The sequence below is a fragment of the Bacillus rossius genome, chromosome 2 (assembly GCF_032445375.1).
Source record: "Bacillus rossius redtenbacheri isolate Brsri chromosome 2, Brsri_v3, whole genome shotgun sequence".
Classification (NCBI taxonomy): domain Eukaryota; kingdom Metazoa; phylum Arthropoda; class Insecta; order Phasmatodea; family Bacillidae; genus Bacillus; species Bacillus rossius.
In genome coordinates this window covers 135452293-135472545 of record NC_086331.1, presented here as the reverse complement: position 1 = coordinate 135472545, position 20253 = coordinate 135452293, and the positions used below count along the sequence as shown (strand labels likewise).

Genomic DNA, 20253 nt, shown 5'->3' with positions numbered 1-20253 from the left:
TCCAAAAGTGTTTCATAGTTTCTTAATAAATATAAACTGAAGAATATTGGCCGAGGATACTAGAGCCGAGCGGGTTGGGCAGCCGGGGGGGTTGGGGGGGGGGGGGGGTGTCCAGGGGAGACCCCACCTCTCGGTCAGGTAACGCCCGTGTCTCTTAGGATCGACATCTATCTCCGTTCTCGGAGCTTCGAGTTCTGATGCGCGACTCTTCGGAGGGCTACGAGACCTTTCCAGGCCGGAATTCCGCAGGTATATAGACGTCGCCGGCCTCCAGTACGGGAGTAACAGAAGCTGATTGCGAGACTGGTGAATCCTCGGGGCGATGACACAGTGAAGTGAAGAGGGTGAGTGACCCTTTGGTGAGTGATTGTGGACGGCGATGGATGCGCTTCGTGTGCATCGGGACATACGAGTGAGTAGTACGAGACAGCGTGTTGAGACAGGTTGAGGCCATTTGTGGCGGCCTCAGTCGTCTTGATTTTTATTATAACTTTTATGGTGCGTAAAGGTTGTTTTAAGATCAGTAAATTGTTTTATAATATTATTTATAGTATTATATTAGTTAATGGTGTATGTAAATTATTTATTTGTTGTTTTGTTGTACGTTTATTATCCTTATTCGGTAGTGGCAACCGCTAGATTTAACCAGAACGATCGAGCGGAGTCAGGGGTGGCAGGACAGAAGGGGGGGGTGACGTCACCTGACGAGAGAGGGGAGGCGCCGGCCAGCTGTTTTTTGACGTTCGGAGAGACTGTATGTGTTGAGCGCGGGCCGCGGAACTACGCGGGAGAGACAAGAATTGGTTTTTCAGCGATGAGCTACGAGTGCGACGTTACGTGATTACGTGATGACGGTAATGCCATACACCCTCGGCGAAGTAACACCAGGCGCGGTGTATGAAAATGCGATATCGTGGGCCTAGTGCAACTGGTCATCAATGTAGCGCGATGCTACAGGCGCTACAAGGTGAGCGGGGTTTACATCCGACCCCGGCGCACACCGACTACAGAGGTATGCCTCCAGAACAAGTAAGTGCGAGAACTGGATTTGTAACTTTTGACTCCGCTGGTTTGACTTGCGGGCAACGTGTTTAAAACAGAGTGCGGCGATGGAAATTACTGGTAGAACTATCTAGACGTCACTATTTCGTTTTTTCACCCTCCCCTCCTCGGTAATAGACTTTATGGGACTTTGGTTTATTTTAAGTATAGTGTAAGAGTGTTTGTATGTGAATGTGACCGATGTACATGAAATTTAATTATAGCAATTGAAATGGTATCACGAATTGGATTTATAGGTTGCTTTCCTTTTTTACCGTACTTAATGCTGGTCATTCTATTTCTGGTAATTCATTATATATATGTTAACTATCACAATAAGTTTAGCAGGGCTGTCGGTCAATTTAGTACGTTAATGATTGCTTTTGCGCACTGGTCAAATTTTAAGCCAGTCCATGCGCGTCTATTTAAGTTAAATTTACGAGACTTTCATTTTCAATATGTCAATAGAGACGCGTATACGGGACTGGCGTGGCGGGTGCGGACGTGTTCAACTACCCCGGTATAAGGGGGGTTGGCCACAAGGTGCGCGGTAAAAGACTAGTTCCAGCGGGGAGAGTAGATTTTGTATTTAGGAAAGTGCTATTAATGTGTGGGCTGGCATTTAAATTGTTGTTAACTAATAATGTAAATATCATCTAATAAATAACTGTAATTATTGGTCTATCTATCTGGACCTGTTTTGCCACTTGTAACAATATTATATTACAAATAATGTTTTGATAATAAAAACCAACTCATTAAACAAAAAGCATAAAGACATCGGTAAAATTCCGAAAATAAATAAAGTATACAATATTGGCAGACAGTGTATTTTATTAGATGAACAAATTGAATGAGCGGGGAACACAAATTCAATGTCGACCAAAAAATATATGAGTTACCAAAAAATGAGAAAGGTTCGTGTACACCGATTTACGTGTATTTTGAAATAATGCATTAGAAAAACGCTAGAGATTAACTGAATAATTAATGAATTGGTGTTGAACATTTCGTAAACATCGAAGTTTTAGATACGACAAAGGGGAATCGGGGAGAGGACGCGACGAGACAGCACTTGAATGCTCTCTCAACCGCCGTGGCTCCCATGGCACGCATGCTGTGTGCAAAGCTTCAGAGAAAAACACACCATTCAAATACTGCTCAACATATCCGAATTGTGTCTGTTAACATAAAGCATCTAAGAGTACGCTGAGGGCGGGTTAGTAGTTCTGTTATTGTATATAATTTTTAAGCTGTATTGTTAGAAGAGTTAAAATTGCTGAAATGCGTGTTTTCAGAGTTATTTTATTAATGAAAAACACTGTACAGATTCTTAAAAGCACTCAAAAGACTTACATTACAACTTTATCTTAATTTTTCCACCTTATGTCATGGTTAACAAGTCCACTGCCTTGTGCTTATAGGCGCTTATAAGCTATACAGGATATATGTTTTGATAATATGAACACTCGTAAGAATATATAAAAAAGAGAAAATTGAAGAAATTCACAAAAATGCTTTGATTTTTTAAGCCACTTAATTTATATTAGTACATTTCAAGTACCTACATACTAAGTGTGATTAAAGACTGACTCTACTTTTGAAAATTTGCATTTGGGTTATAAATAACGTGCGCAATTTGCTAAATGTCCGCCTCATCTTGTAACTGTATTGCAACCGTTTGCCATTTAAAAATGTACAAATATTAACCAATAATGGGGCTTTCAAGCATTTATATAATCTAGGACAAATTAAAAATTTCAGTCTCTTTAAGGTGTACAGGCTAACGAATTGTGAATGCGCATGTGAAGGAAACCAACACGCTTCTGCTTTAAATGGGGATGGTACAGTCCCTAGTGCAGACGATTAGACTCGAACCCTTATTAATTGTCCCGTGAAACGTATCGAATTGCATTTTAATGTAACATATTAAAATTAAGAAAGCGGTTAAATGTGTTTGTGATGCGAAACTCTACCATAGCCAAAATAAGAATTATAAAACTTTAATATAAACTAAAAACGCAATAAGGAAAAATTACGTAAAAAATTACTGTTTCGGATTACGGTGATTTAGTGGCCGATATTCCAATATATGCTTAATTGTGATTATCCAGTGCTTGAAAATTTAGCTGCTTATAGGTCTTTGTTGCGCTTCCCTCTGGCCGCAAAGATGCGCCTGAAAGGTTTCTATTCTGTCAGGTACTGTAGTTCTCTCTCTTACTCTCGCGCTCTCTCTTACCCAGCGCGCTGTAGTCGAAACTTTTTTTTCTGAGAAACGTGATTGCCTACCTAGCGAGAGGACAGTGCGTCAGTTGGCAGTCGTCTCGGGCTGGAGCACCTAACACAGGTACCAACCGGGCGTGGTGGCTGCTCGCAGCGGGCCGCAGGTTGCCTTGTCTTCACGTCTACCAACCGCATTCCACGGTTCTAGTTCCTTTCTTGCCTTCGCTCGGGCAGTCTCGCTCGAACGTGCACTCATTCTGTTTCGGTCACGGGCCAGTCTTGCCAATCTAACGCTTGAAGCCGCTGCTAATTACTCGCATAAAATCCTGAATCTCGTGCGCGAATTTTTCCCGTTATGCGTCCGCGCGTTTAGACAGATGGTGTTAAGTGGTGTGGTGTTCCCGGTCGTTGCTGCTTATGCATTTACTTTGGAATGGTTTGTGCTTCCACAGAGTCGTCTGTCAGCAGCGTGCCGTACAGCTGCTACGTGACTTGTTGAGGTAAGCTGTTTCTTGCGGTGCTTATACGTCACGAAAACATCAATTCCTTGTACTTTGTAGCTGACCTGACCGGTTGTTATTATTTCCAGGCTAACGTTTTTTAAAAAAGGCTCTTACGGAGCTGAAAATTCGTTACGGTACCACTGCTCAACATTTAATTAATTATTATTCGTCTCTGATTATTTTTATAGTTTCCACAAATTGTAATGTAGACGCGACTGGTTACTATTAAGACATGTCATAAATAACCCAGATACTGTAGAAAGCTCTTTAAAATACCTTTGTTGATAACTTCATCGAGCATTGCGTTCTCGTTATAACATAGCCTACATTCCAAATGTATTAATTTTTATCCATCCATAATTCATGTTTAATATTTATTTTGTCAGAATTACTTAACAAAACGTTTTAGACCTTGCGATGTGTACAAGTGTGTTAAAACTAAATGCGTTATTTATACAGGCAAGCTCTGTAATGCTACCCAGTTTTTTTTCAGTAACAGTGCTTTTGAGATAAACTGGAGCATGATTCGTGGTGTGATGTTTTAACACTCGAGTTCACGTTATTGAAGTTAAACAGTTAAGTTTCCCATAAACACACGTGTATTTTAATTTCCCGAGCTTTTGTGCTTTATAGAACATGCTCAAACAGGCCTTAACTACGTACTAATTAGAAGATTTACACCTACAGAAATATTAAATTCCTAGCTTCGAGTTTCAATGTGAACAAATCAAATATTGAGCCGTTTGCATTAGTGGCATACTTCCCATTTAGTTCCTGGGTCATGAGTTTGAATCCCGCCCAAGGCATGGCTATGTTAAATATTAGCCTGTAAGCTAACGGCAAAAAAAAAATTTGAAATGAAATAATCAGTATCATAAGGAACAATAATTAATATAATGGTTTTCCTTGACCTGCAAAACGTTATTGCAATTAAACACACAGGCCCTGGAGTCATTGTGACCATGGAGATGAATAGGCCTGCAGCAAGGAAAATTACCCTTTTTTTGCAGGCTTAACGTACATTTTTAACTGGATTAATAAAATGATATGTTAAATCTTGTCAACACTGTGAATTGGTCAAAGTTACTCCGCATTAAAGATAAAAGATAAATTGAAATATTTACACCAAATAAATAATAATCTTAGCTATGAAATGTAATTGAAACGCCGCAGTTTAAATTCAGATCGTATAGACTATGAAATGTAGAAAACAAATTTAAGAATTCTCAGCTGAGATGCCAACCTTCAAAATAAAAATGCTAATATATTATTGATATAAGTATTTATTATTTCATATCAAGCTTATTGGAGAGTTATATATTTTTTTAAGTAGGCGAGACCTTTTGATTTACAATGTGGCGTATTCAGAACGCATGCGATTTTTCTTTTACGTATGAACTTATTTTGATGTACTGCCTAGTTGCTATTAGAAGCATCCAGACAAAGGTTGTCAATTAAATCTCACTCGGTAGTTAGTTGTCTGCTGTGATAGTATCACTCAGAAAATTAATCTCAATTGATCCAAAATGTACAGTACCTATATTCCACTTTTACGTAGAGCTGACAATGCCATTTCTATTTTAGTAAACACATTTGTAAAAGCTGACAATGCCATTTATATTTTAGTAAACATATTTGTAAATGCTGAACACAATGTTATACGTACTTAATATTTTATACGTAACTAACATTTAAATTTTACAATAATTTGAGCTGAGTGTTTGCTTGGACGATTTGAAGTGGTAATCAGGCTTATAATAAATTACTAATCATGATTTTGACGATAAATGGGCGCAAAATTTCTTAGGACACGTTAAATAACTCCGGAAGGACGCAACACTTAACTAACGCAAGAAAATCACGGTCGTTTATGAAGCACGGACGTCGCAAAGCGTCAACAACACTACGACTTGAAATCGTAAAAATGTAAAAAAACAAATTTCTTCTTCTGACGTGTCTTGATAATTCATGTTTACGTTTAAAACGTGTGAAATTGTCAATTTTATTTTAAGAGTGTTTGTGTTTTAACTGTATTTGGAAGTTTGATAAGTGCAAACGTGATGCATATAATAAAAATAATATCGTAGCCCTCTATTAACATAACGTCTGCTGCTTTAAAAGTTTCTTTGAACACTACTTCAAATTTGGAAGGCAGAAACGCAAATAGTTTGAAAGTTGGTCGATGCTTGCGTTGAAATTTTGCGCCTTACGTAGTTCATAAACCGGTAGGCAATTGTTCCGTGTAACTTAAAAATATTAATATACAGTAAGCTGTTGGATGTATTTGTGTTGCGCAACTGGGTAACTGTCCCTTATTGCGTATCATTTTATATCAAAGTTTAATTCATATTTTCAAAATCGAATGTATACAGTCTGCATATCCTTTCGTTGCCAATCACAATGACTCGCTCAGGCCGGGTTTATAAAGAACGCAGAAACGCAAGAACGCAGGACGCGACAACCGCAAGAAATTCACAGTCGTTTATAAAAAACGCAAGGACGCCGGCCATCGCCAACGTCAAAAATTAAAATTTCAGGAATAAGTCATGATTATTTTTAAAATTTTTGTTGTACTTATCGTACAGGTAGGGAAAATTTTGGATAAGCTGAACAAGAAATTAATCAGCTTCCTCCAGTGCGCTGTATTCACTAGAAGAATGCCAGCCCAAAACATAAATAAACACAAGCGTAACGATTAATTACAATCGCAGAGCCTTCTATATGCATTACATGACAGTTTCAGTTTCCACATACTAAGCAACCAGTATAGAAGGCCGAAACGCAAGGAGAAAACACAAGAAGTAGAAAGTTGAACAACTTCTGCGTTGCGTTCTTGCGTTATTGCGTTTTTTATAAACGTGCTGGTAGAAGAGTTAAGGTTGGACTTTTACCGTAGTTGCGTTTCTTGCGTTTCTGCATTCTTGCGTTTTCTATAAACCCGGCCTAACTGGTATAGCGCACAGTATTTCAGAAACAACTGGACCATTGTAATGTTTCGGCAATTATAAAAATGTGCCTAAAGTATCTGTTTTTGTAGGAACTCGTCGCACTGATATAATTTTCTCGATACACGCAATTTCTGTGTTTTGAATATTCATTCAAGTCACCATAAACTGTTAAAGTACGAAATTATTCCGAAATGAAACCTATTAGTAGTGTAATTACATTTTTAATTAAAATACAAATAATTTAAACATTTACTAGATAGTAGGTATAGCAAGTTGACTCTTAACACAAACATATAACCTCACCTGTGTAATCTATTCTCAGCAGTAGCGTAGTAAGCATTTATTTTTTACCGGGAAGGGGGGGGGGGGGGGCGCAGGGTATAACCACTTTGCCCACTGTTTCCTTTCAAATTATTTCATTTTTTTGTCGAGAAAGATTTATTTTACCCCATTCCCCCTACCACCCAACCCCTACCATTCTACCCCCACCATTCTACCCCCTACAGTTCTACCCCTACCCCCTAACCCCCCTACCCACGAACTTTACACTTAGCTAGTGACTGCATTTTCGCGTGCGGACGATACTCGTCGAAGAAAAACTCGCGCGCACGCGAAAATGCAGTGACTAGCTGTGTCAGGGGCGTAGGGGAGGAGTAGGTACCCCCGCCCTAAATCCTAAAATAAATCTTTCTCAACAAAAAAAAAAAGGAAAGAATTTTAAAGGAAACAGCCTGCAAGTGGGGAGTCAAGTTCACCACACGATACCGTGTATTACTATTGGTTGGAAAGAATGCAGGGGAAATGGATCATGTCATGAAAGTTGGCCAATGATAACAAACGTAAATAGTGTTGAAGAAAAAATATAGTATGTAATATTAGTTACATTGAATGACAAAATAGCGTCGTGAAAATTAATACGAATGATAGTGGGAGAGAGTTTTCGAGCGATAGTAGCGGTCGTTTCAAGCAGTTGGTGTGAAGTACAGGAGAGAAGTAATAATTGTAATGGTATATCTTTATAAATTGAATAAATAAATTCACAATAAGTATTTATTAGATAGTACAAAATTATTTTTAAAGTGTGCTAATGAGTGTAGTAGTCACGAGAGGATGCGAGGTCGTTTATATTTAATTAATATAACGGTACAGTGTTGAAAAAGAATGCGTGGTGACCTGGAAGGCGACGGTTCGTGTTTCTCGATATTAAATGATTTAAATGGTGAAATAGCAAATTTGTTGGGAAAACATTTAATACATATACTAGTAATATCTACAGTAAACAATTATTGCCATAAAGAAAAAAAGTTGTGTTCTTTGGGTATTTCAATGTTTTGATTTGTAGTAATTATGTGCATTACTTTTGCTGTGTTAAGTGAGAGGTGTATTGTGTGTTTTTTATTTGCAATGGTAGGTGATATATTTATTTTCTTTGATCATACGAACCATAAAATTTATTAGGTAATGTAAAAATGGCTCGTTTTCTTAATGTAGGTTAGTTTTGATATCGTTGAAGTGATGAAAACAAAACGAAAGATTTTGCGAAGGTAGATCAGCTACTTTACATCGCATTATGGTAGAGATGTTGATAAAGTCGTTAACAAAGTTGTGCTGAAGTAAATTTGACGTGTACGTTATTACGGTACGAGCGCAGGAATGGATGTTTTGGAAGGGGAAGTCTCACATGCTTGAAATTAAAATAATTACGGAATATTTTTCGGAATAGGTAGGGCTGAAGTGTACTTCACGATACCCGAGAAGTTTAAATAATAGTAAATAAGTAATAAACAATTAAATTATGCAAATGTGATATCCCAAAATATACTAAACCTGGTGGGACTATTGTAGAGAGTACGATACCGTAAATATTATATACTCGTTGTCGTAGTATATACGTACTAGGATTGGTAGGACTATAGTATTATTTACAATACCAGGTACGTAAAATTAATTTAAAAAATATATTATAAAAATTGGCATTGCAAAATTCACCAAACCGGGTGGGATTATAGCCTACAATATGATACATTTAGAAATATGTATAAGGTATATTATCTTTGAATGATGTGCAATGGGAGTGCATGACTTGATGTAAGTTTTTGGACATACGCCATTGCTAAGAACTTTTTCTGTTAAAGGAAAACTAAAAAATTATATATATATATATATATATATATATAAAGAAATAAATAAATAAATCCCAAAAAAAACACAAAATTAAGCAAAAAATTGCTGTTGTCAACAAGCATATAAACACCACAAAATATTTCGCAACAGGAATATAGTCAACAAAACAAAGAAAAACAAAGAAAAATGTACTAAGAGAACGAAAAAAAACCTTCAAATGATGACGACACAGAAATATTGAACCCAAAAAAAAATTTTAGCACAGCGGTTGAAACTAAACAAAAACACGACAAATCGAAAAGACGAAACAAACACAATAGTTTTCCAAAACAGAATAGAACGATAAAAAATAAACACAAATGATGACAGCACAAAAATATTGAACCCAAAATAATTCAGCACAACAGTTGAAACGAGACAAAAACACGACAAACCGAAAAGACGAAACGAACACAATAGTTTTACCAAAACGGAAACAAGCGACGTTTCGGGAACTGCTATCTGCTCCCGTCCTCAGGCAGAGACGCACATGGTACGGAAACACAGGTGCGACTTGTTTCTGTTTTGGTAAAACTATTGTGTTAGTTTCGTCTTTTCGTTTTGTCGTGTTTTTGTCTCGTTTCAACTGTTGTGCTGAATTATTTTGGGTTCAATATTTTTGTGCTGTCATCATTTGAGTTTTTTTTTTATCGTTCTATTCTGTTTTGGAAAACTATTGTGTTTGTTTCGTCTTTTCGATTTGTCGTGTTTTTGTTTCGTTTCAACCGTTGTGCTGAAATTTTTTTTGGGTTCAATATTTCTGTGTCATCATTTTAAGGTTTTTTTTTCGTTCTCTTAGTACATTTTTCTTTGTTTTTCTTTGTTTTGTTGACCATATTCCTGTTACGGAATATTTTGTGGTGTTTATATCCTTGTTGACAACAGCAATATTTTGCTTAATTTTGTTTTGTCTTTTTTGGGTTTTATTTATTTTTTTATTTTTTATTTTTTAGTTTTAGTTTTTCTTCAACAGAAAAAGTTCTTAGCAATGGCGTATGTCCAAAAATTACATCAAGTCATGTATAAGGTATCGTGTTCAATGTTAAAAAAGGTAAGGCTGTAGTATATAATACGATACCCGAAAGTTAGTTTAATAAAGAAACTTATTTTTTGCAAAAAAATGCGAATGCTCCCCGCCCAAAACCCCCCCGTTCCCGCACTCGTCCCGCTAGAAGGAAGGGTGGTAATGAACTGGGCACCGCAATGTGGTAGCGTCATCAGTGGTATCGTGATCTAGACTACCGCTTTTGTGATTTTTCGCGTGCAAGAAAGTTTTAGAGCTACCTCCAGGTGCCTTTCACCAGATAGGGCCTACGGTAAGCTTATTGTACACTAATGATTCCATCTATACCAACTTCAGAATGTCATTCACATTCAGAGCTCGATTATAAATAATTTTTATCATGTAACTGTGAAGAAACTGCGATTTTACTTAATATAATTATTTTGACTCGTAAAACATTTTAGTTTTTGAGGAAACCACTTAACAAATGTTTTTTTTTAAATAAATGTTCTAATCGACAAATTTTACTCCGTCAGGTTGGAGTACTTATTTTTAAATCGCACTCTTTGAAAAATCGTTGATGTTTTGCATATGCCATATATTTAAAATAATAGGATGCATAACTATTAAATAATTTTTAGCGCCTAAATGTAAAGGAATCGGAGACCTCGGCAAACGTTTATGTTTAAATCTCAATATTTATATTATTTATGTGATCATGTGTGTTTGGATGCATCATTTGATTCTTGAAGGCCCTGTTTAATGGTACATTTCTATTTGTGTATTTGCTATGTTTACCACTCAAATAAAGCCTATTTGTGTATATTGCTTTTGATGGGTATTTATGTAAATTAATATCGCGATTTTTTGAGCAAAATATGGTTATATATTGTGAAACTATTTAGTTAACGTAACATTGTTCTAGACTACCAACGACCACCACCTTCCATCTATAATAAAATCTTATAAAAATATTTTTATGTCATGAATATCAAGATACTAAAATACAAATTAGAAGATATTTTATTAAAACGTATAAATATATCGGAGACCTTGATCATGGACCCAAGAATTCTAACAATAACCTAGATCCTAATATAGTTCTGGACAAAACTATTTTATTATGCTGTGTGGTTGATAGTGTGAGAATCATTAGTGACCGATTTTAGACAAAAAAATAAGGAAATATATTTAACCTGGGAATGAAATCTGTGTTTGCGTCTATACTAGTTTGCCACCCCTTTAAGTTCATAGCACCGGGTGCGAGATGAAGAGTGCACGCCAATCCATTGCACTTAGAGTAGAGGCGAGAGTCATTTGCTCCTGGGTCCGTGGTTCTCGTATGCCCTAAATGGCTCCAGATTGGGTAGCCCCGTTAGTAACATATGCCCCTGCTTACTTCGTTCTTAGCAGCGCCTGTAGTTCAGCTGTTCTCTGTACTACAACTGTAATAAAAGTATGGCATTTCCGAAAAAAAAAAGCTTATGCTACTGTGCTATACATTCAACAATAGTATTGTAGGATTTTTTGTTATATTTCCACTTTATATGTAGGTTGGTAAGTTGGCATGGGGTTGAAAGAAGATGGTAAAGTAAGGATTAACCAACTTTAAAATCTACGTAAACACAAAATATATATTTCGTATACACTATATTCTATAAACCTGAAGAACATCTTGTCACTCCGTGGATAAGAAACAGCAGAAGATTTGCCAAATAAAGTTTACATTTTTCCCTCTACTAATTTGGGAAAAAGCCATTTTTTGCGCTGCAAGCGAGGAAAAAAACAAATCATTATTCGCGAGTACGCTTACCTAAAACTGTTGAGTTACTCTTTAATTGTGACCTTAAACAACACACTACAATGCTTACAGTTGATACTATGAAATTTTAAAACAGACCTTCCGTAAACTGAGTGTGAAATTGGTTTCCTTCTGGCTCTTAAAGTGCGTTCCAAGCAAGCGCCGCAGCTACAGAGGAGGATTTGGAACATGCCCTGGAATGATTCGAATGAATAATGCAAAGGTATCAACAAAGCCAAGTTGCTTTCAGAACTAGTAACGATATTGTAACGGGGATTTAGGAAGTGAAATCATCTAGCTAGATACGCTTGGGATTGTGAATAAATAACATTTTTCAACTTAAGTAGGCTGTGTAGTTTTCGCTTTCGCCTAGTCTTAAGTCATGGAAGTTTTTCGTAAAAAAGAGAAACGTGATTTCGTGGTTTTAAATTAAAAATCAAATGAATGCATACATTTTGGATTTTATGCAGTCTGTTAACTTGTTGATCAGTTCATTATAAACATCATAACAATAATCAACAAAACATGAAAAAATGAGTGCCTGGACAAGATATTTTTTAATACGCTCAGAGAGTAAATTTTTGAGACGTTTCTAGGAATGTAGCTTAGATATTACTGTCCTGCTTATATTTGCAATATGCTTCGACCAGTTCAATGCGCTGTTTAGGGTTATACCAAATATTTTAATAGAACAATATAGGATCTCAATGCCTTTTAAAATGGCGAACGCTGGCAACACCTGACTGCAGCAATCCTAGTGGCTTGGCCTGAAGAACATCCGCGAAATTCAAATTCCCTTGTGTTGCAATGAACGATACCGGCACAGATTTTCTCTCGTCGTTTGAAATATTGTTGTAGAGAAATGAATTCATACTCCATATATTTGTATGATAACAATGTATTCATAAAAGTTTTATAATGTCGCTAACTTAAACTAACCAACCATTTACAACAATTTACAGATTTTTAAATGTAGCTGACATAAATTTATCAACTGTTCAAAACGGTGTTATATTGGTAAATTACTTGAAATATGGCAATGCTGTTTATCAGTCATCAAATAGAATGAGAGGGACTCAAAAATTCAATTTTTAGAATTTTATATCATATTTTTATAAGAGCATCTACTCTAGAAAATTACTATTTATTTATTTAAAAAAATATTTTTAAAAACATTAATATTTATAAAATTTACGCTTTAAGGTGTGGGAAAGGGAAATGCGAAATGTTTTTTTAGGAATATTATGTAGGCAGGGAAATTTTACTTATTTTGGTCAAGTGTGTAACATTTCATAGAGTTCGGAATAAAACTATACATTTGTATAAAAAATATGCAAATAAACAAACTACTCTTTATATTTATACATGCATTTGCTTATACACAATCATTTAGACTATGTTTATAAGATTTATTTTCATTGTAAGTAAAAAAAATAAATGTTATATGCCTACCTAGTGTAAAATAACCAAGCCAACGGACAGGGTTGTGCATTTAAAGTTCTTATTATAACTCTTAAACAATAAATAGTAATTAATTTTTTTGAATATGGTGTTAAAATGTAATGATGAATCATAAGAAATTGTAAAACCATAAATTGGAACAGATGAGATACAACCCCACATACTTTCGTACATAGTCACGCATAATATCACGGTTCTAAATACATCTATTGTGTATGTAGGAAAAATTTTGTGTAACCAATATATAGTAATTGTGCGACTCTTAAGGTTTGCAAAATGTATTCCAGAACATATTAATTATCACATAGATTTATTTGTCACACCTATAAGCTTAATATGTTTTCCGGTGTTCATATGAGCGATTGTATACAATTTAATGCCGCCACACGCAGACGACTTCGGTACCAACGCGCCGAAGGAAACTTAACTTCAAAAACGTCTTAGCAGTTAGAAACATCGTAATTGTTGCAACTAAACATCGCAGGAACTTTTTTTAGCCATAATACATAACTACAACTGCAGAAAACATAGAAATAACGTACCTTCTAAATGGCTAAATACCCTTATCACATACGCGCTAACGATGCGGGATCAGGCCTTGTCGCTAGAATGCGCTGGGTAAAGTGTCTCCCGTTTTTTTTTGTCGACTTTCCTGTATTGTTCTACACCTTGTCGACTTTCCTGTATTGTTATACTACAGTATTTGGTTATACCCTGATTTTTAACTTTGTGTTTTTGAAATCAATTTCCACATTATCTGCAGTAATTTTCGGGAAATCTGTGGGGATCGTATTACGTGATGACTTGCCATCACTGCACGCAATAGCTGGTGATATTTTAGGATGTATTTGAAGCACTTTATCAGTCTCCCAATGCACAAAAGCTTTAAGATCAATATTAAACTTGGTTATATTGTTGTCAGTATCAGAGGGAGGGTACGAGGAATATAGTAGTATGTGAATGGGGCTCCGAGCCCTGGCTTCTGGCTGTGGAGCCGGGAGCCGGTAAACCATCTTGGATTGTGACGTCACGGCGGCCATCTTGGATGAGCGTAACAGGACACAGCGTAACAGGACACAGCGTAACGGGACACATCGTAACGGGACAATTAGATCACGGCGGCCACCTTGGATGACCGTGACCTTGACCTTTGTCCTTGACCCAGGCAGACATATTGGATCCGACATCTTTAAATCGAGCGCCCCACTCATGATGAAATTTTCGTCTCTGCCGCCATATTGATTTTTTTCTGTTCCACTGGAGGCCACCATCTTGGATACCGTCGACTTTGTTTCTGCTGTTTGTTCCTAGAGAGCACCAGCTTCGCTCTTGATTTTTTTTCTGTTCCACTGGAGGACACCATCTTGGATACCGTCGTTTTAATTTCTGTTGTTTGTTCCTAGATAGCACCAGCGTCGCTCTTGATTTTTTTCTGTTCTGCTGGAGGACGCCATCTTGGATACCGTCGACTTTGTTTCTGTTGTTTGTTCCTAGAGAGCGCCAGCGTCGCTCTGTCACATCACACAAGGTCGATTTTCCATTACCTTCCATAGCTAATCCGCATGGCCATCGAGACATTTACCAGACTGAGAATTAAATAAGGTATATATAAAAATAAAATGCATATCCGGACATGTATTTTTTTAAATTTTAAGTAATAATAGCACGACCTGTTCGAGACAGAACCACCATCTTGTATTAAGTCGTAACTGTTGCAATTAATGTTACGATCGCCATCTTGAAAATTCGTAATTTTTATGTTAGAAAATCGGGAAAATTTTTAAAAATCATTAAAAAAATTATACAATCGAATTTATTAATAAAAATTTAATAAAATTTAACTAAAAACCACTGTTGCACTTATAGTTATGGTCGCCATCTTGGATTATATAAATGCTGCATGTTTCGATACGCCCCGCCATCATGGTTGAGTATGATGCTATCCTTACACTTTACGTTACGACCGCCATATTGGATCCTATTAATGTTGCAATTTTCGTTACACCCGCCATCTTTAACTTTTTTATTTACTATCCGATTTTAATAAAAAAAAGTTCAGAATTCTTCAAAAAATTTACTTATTAGATTACTGATTGATTAGATCGATTTCCGTCATTGGTTCGGAACCACTAAGAGCAAAAAAAAAACATCAGATCTTTCCTCCACAGAAGCCACCTACAGACTGACCTACCACCAATATCAAGGTATATATCGTCAGCTGGTATGATGTCATGTCCGCCATCTTGTCTTCGTCCGCTGGAGACCGTCATCTTGTTTTCGTCTGCTATAGTGTGCTGGCGACATGTTAGTATGATTTTCTGTTCACCATACCTTTAACCTCGTCTGTTGGCATAGAACTTTGTCATTGACCTTGAACTTTGACCTTGACCTTGAAATTTGACCTTGACCTTGAAATTTAACCTTGAACTTGAAATTTAACCTTGAACTTGAATTTTGACCTTGAACATGAAATTTGACCTGGACCTTGATGTCCATCAAGAATCCGTCATTTTATCTTCAGTACATGCTACCAGGAGCTACCACCTGCTAGTGGTCATTGCCACCATCATGTTTTCGTCTGCTGGAGGACACCATCTTGTGTGTACTCGTCTTACCATCATGCTAGTTTTATTCTAACCTGCTACAGTGCAGTTATCATTTATTATTAATGAGGTGCCCGCCATCTTGAAATTTGGGCGCCGTCTTGAAATCATGTAATTATTTAGCTAGAAATGCGGGAAAAATTCCAAAAGTCTCCGAAAAAAATCAATTATTAATTTACAAATTGAATCGATGGATACCTGTCCACGGTTAGATTCTTGACCAGTGACAGTTGTAATTAATTATTAAATAAATTTTAGATTCTGTTTTCCATAACCTTTCGCGGAGTTTATTAATCATTCACTCGACGAAAAACAACTGAAGTCAATAAACCTGACCAACGAATTAAATACAGTGCCGATTAGCCTAACATGAAAATCTAATTTTTCAATAATCTGAATAACCTATAAGCTGTTCATTACAAAGCCACACACACAGACCAATTATTGTCTTCAGACCATGAGACCGAGTCATGTCAATATCAGACATATAGGCTAGTCATTTCAGGACCGCATGACCATTGTCGTTAGCTAATTATATACAATTAATCCATCGTGACATTCTTTATACATACTAAAAGACCAAGTGACATTGAAAAATATTTTAGTAACACCAAGAGGTTTTGAACTACGTGCAATCAACAAAAAGGAAACACCGTCAACGAAAAGGAAGCACATTTTGGAATCACCGCCAACGAAAAGGCAGCACATTTGGAAGCACCATCAACGAAAAGGCAGCACATTTGTCGTTGGCTCCGATATTCGTTGGCTCCGATATTCGTTGGCTCCGACATTCGTTGGCTCCGACATTCGTTGGCTCCGACATTCGTTGGCTCCGACATTCGTTGGCTCCGACATTCGTTGGCTCCGACATTCGTTGGCTCCGACATTCGTTGGCTCCGACATTCGTTGGCTCCGACATTCGTTGGCTCCGACATTCGTTGGCTCCGACATTCGTTGGCTCCGACATTCGTTGGCTCCGACATTCGTTGGCTCCGACATTCGTTGGCTCCGACATTCGTTGGCTCCGACATTCGTTGGCTCCGACATTCGTTGGCTCCGACATTCGTTGGCTCCGACATTCGTTGGCTCCGACATTCATCGGCGCCAATTGCTCCAAATGCTCCAACAGGCTCCAATAGTCATTGCTTCTATAGGCATTGGCTCCAATATACATTGGCTCCAATAGTCATTGGCTCCAATAGTCATTGGCTCCAATAGTCATTGGCTCCAATAGTCATAGGCTCCAATAGTCATAGGCTCCAATATACATTGGCTCCAATATACATTGGCTCCAATAGTCATTGGCTCCAATAGTCATTGGCTCCAATAGTCATTGGCTCCAATAGTCATTGGCTCCAATAGTCATTGGCTCCAATAGTCATTGGCTCCAATATTCATTGGCTCCATCAGTCTATTGTTTCCATCAGTCTAGTGACTCCATCAGTCTAGTGACTCCATCAGTCATTGGCTTCTACAGTCATTGGCTCCAACTGTCTTTTGTTTCATCAGCTCCAAATATATTTGGCTAGAATTCAACGAGTCTAAGAGACTCGGCAGCACATTTGGAAGCACCGTCAACGAAAAGGCAGCACATTTGGAAGCACCGTCAACGAAAAGGCAGCACATTTGTCATTGGCTCCAATATTCATTGGCTCCAATATTCATTGTCGCCAATATTCATGGGCTCCAATATTCATTGTCGCCAATATTCATGGGCTCCAATATTCATTGGCGCCAATATTCATGGGGTCCAATATTCATTGGCTCCAATTGCTCCAAATGCTCCATCAGGCTCCAAAAGGCTCCATCAGTCTTTTGGCTCAAACAGTCTTTGGCTTCAATAGTCCTTGGCTACAATATTCATTAGCTCCAATATTCATTGGCTTCAATAGTCATTGGCTCCATCAGTGTATTGTTTCCATCAGTCTAGTGACTCCATCAGTCATTGGCTCCTACAGTCATTGGCTCCAACTGTCTTTTGTTTCATCAGCTCCAAATATATTTGGCTAGAATTCTACGAGTCTGAGATACTATGAGGCCACAAGGCTACGAGTCTAAAAGGATCTAGCTGGTTACGAGTTATTCATGGCTACGAGACAGCATGGCTAAAAGACCGCGTGGCTACGAAACTACATGTCTTTGAAGCTACAAGAATACAAGTCTACTTGGCTCCAACTACTCCAGCATTATGTTATTAGATTACACGACTACTTGTTTACGTAGCTACAAGTCTACGAGGCTACTTGGCTACGTAGCTACAATTCTACGAGGTCCCAAGACATCATGACTACGCGACTACGAACCATGAGGTTACGAGACTACGTGACTACGAATCTTCAAGTTTACGAGACTGCGAGGCTACAGAGCTACGAAGCTTCTAGAACACGAGTTTACGTGACTGCGAGGATAGAGGACTACAAGTCTGCATGATTACTTGACTACGAAGCTACTCGACTACAAGGCTCCAATTGCCGCATCTGTATTCATCGGAACTCTATCTTAGCTCATCAATGAGAAGTTCTCAAGCCAGAATTTTATGTATTTTTTTGTAATTTCTTTTATTTTTAATTTTTAAAATTTTTTTTAAATTTTATGTTATCAAGGAAAATGTGTGGCGGCTTTCTCCGTGTGCTCCCGACTATCCATGTAAATATTATTATGGTTTTCTCCGTGTGCTCCTGATTATTCTTATCAATAATTTGATGGTTTTTTCCGTGTGCTTGCGATCATTCCTGTGGTTTCGGTCAAAGGTCAAGGTCACACCCATCCAGGATGGCCGCCGTGACGTCACAATCCAAGATGACGGACCGTGAGAAATCTGAGAAGCACTAACAGGAAGGACGAACTTCCTTCTCCTTGGAGACTAACGAAGCCATCCTTCTTATGCGATCGATAGTGAGCATCCCACATCCCGCATAAAAGAAATAAATATTATTTAGCTGCAAGCAACACGTGGCGTCATCTGATGTTGAAAAGCGGAACTACTTGCAACAAGTACCTTTGCATGAGATAAATTAACTCTCACCACTGAATAGTGCTATTGTAGTCAGTTCGAGACATGAAGTTTAGTAGCCACGCGGCCAATTAGTCATGCGGTCTCGTAACCATGCGTTCTGGAAGCTACATAGTCCTATAGCCTCGCGATCACGTAACCTTGAAGACTTGTAATCGCATAGTCTCGTAACCTCATGGCTCGTAGTCACGTAGTCATGATGCATTGGATCCTCGTAGACTTGAAGCTACGTAAGCAAGTAGCTTTGTAATCTTATAACATAATGCTGATGGTGCAGTTGGAGCAAAAGAGAAAATTCCGACGAAGACAGATGCGGCAATTGGAGCCTTGTAGTCGAGTAGCTTCGTAGTCAAGTAATCATGCAGACTTGTAGTCCTCTATCCTCGCAGTCACGTAAACTCGTGTTCTAGAAGCTTCATAGCTCTGTAGCCTCGCAGTCTCGTAAACTTGAAGATTCATAGTCACATAGTCTCGTAACCTCATGGCTCTTAGTCGCGTAGTCATGATGTCTTGGGACCTCGTAGAATTGTAGCTACATAGCCAAGTAGCATCGTAGACTTGTAGCTACGTAAACAAGTAGTCATGTAATCTAATAACATAATGCTGGAGTAGTTGGAGCCGAGTAGACTTGTATTCTTGTAGCTTCAAAGACATGTAGTTTCGTAGCCACGCGGTCTTTTAGCGATGCTGTCTCGTAGCCATGAATAACTCGTAACCAGCTTGATCCTTTTAGACTCGTAGCCTTGTGGCCTCATAGTCTCTTAGACTCGTTGAATTCTAGCCAAATATATTTGGAGCAGATGAAACAAAAGACAGTTGGAGCCAATGACTGTAGAAGCCAATGACTGTAGGAGCCAATGACTGTAGGAGCCAATGACTGATGGAGTCACTAGACTGATGGAGTCACTAGACTGATGGAGTCACTAGACTGATGGAGTCACTAGACTGATGGAGTCACTAGACTGATGGAGTCACTAGACTGATGGAGTCACTAGACTGATGGAGTCACTAGACTGATGGAGTCACTAGACTGATGGAGTCACTAGACTGATGGAGTCACTAGACTGATGGAGTCACTAGACTGATGGAGTCACTAGACTGATGGAGTCACTAGACTGATGGAGTCACTAGACTGATGGAGTCACTAGACTGATGGAGTCACTAGACTGATGGAGTCACTAGACTGATGGAGTCACTAGACTGATGGAGTCACTAGACTGATGGAGTCACTAGACTGATGGAGTCACTAGACTGATGGAGTCACTAGACTGATGGAGTCACTAGACTGATGGAGTCACTAGACTGATGGAGTCACTAGACTGATGGAGTCACTAGACTGATGGAGTCACTAGACTGATGGAGTCACTAGACTGATGGAGTCACTAGACTGATGGAGTCACTAGACTGATGGAGTCACTAGACTGATGGAGTCACTAGACTGATGGAGTCACTAGACTGATGGAGTCACTAGACTGATGGAGTCACTAGACTGAT

The 20253-nt window shown here is 38.0% G+C and overlaps 1 protein-coding gene across 1 annotated transcript in view; it reads left to right on the top strand.

Moving 5' to 3' along the window:
• The first annotated feature begins 3317 nt into the window (after positions 1 to 3317).
• LOC134529878 (uncharacterized) overlaps positions 3318 to 20253 on the top strand; it is a 95100-nt gene continuing 78164 nt past the window's right edge. Inside the window, exon 1 of the mRNA XM_063364431.1 lies at positions 3318 to 3388. The gene's annotated coding sequence lies outside the window, so the exon portion shown is untranslated. The remainder of the gene's footprint in view (positions 3389 to 20253) is intronic.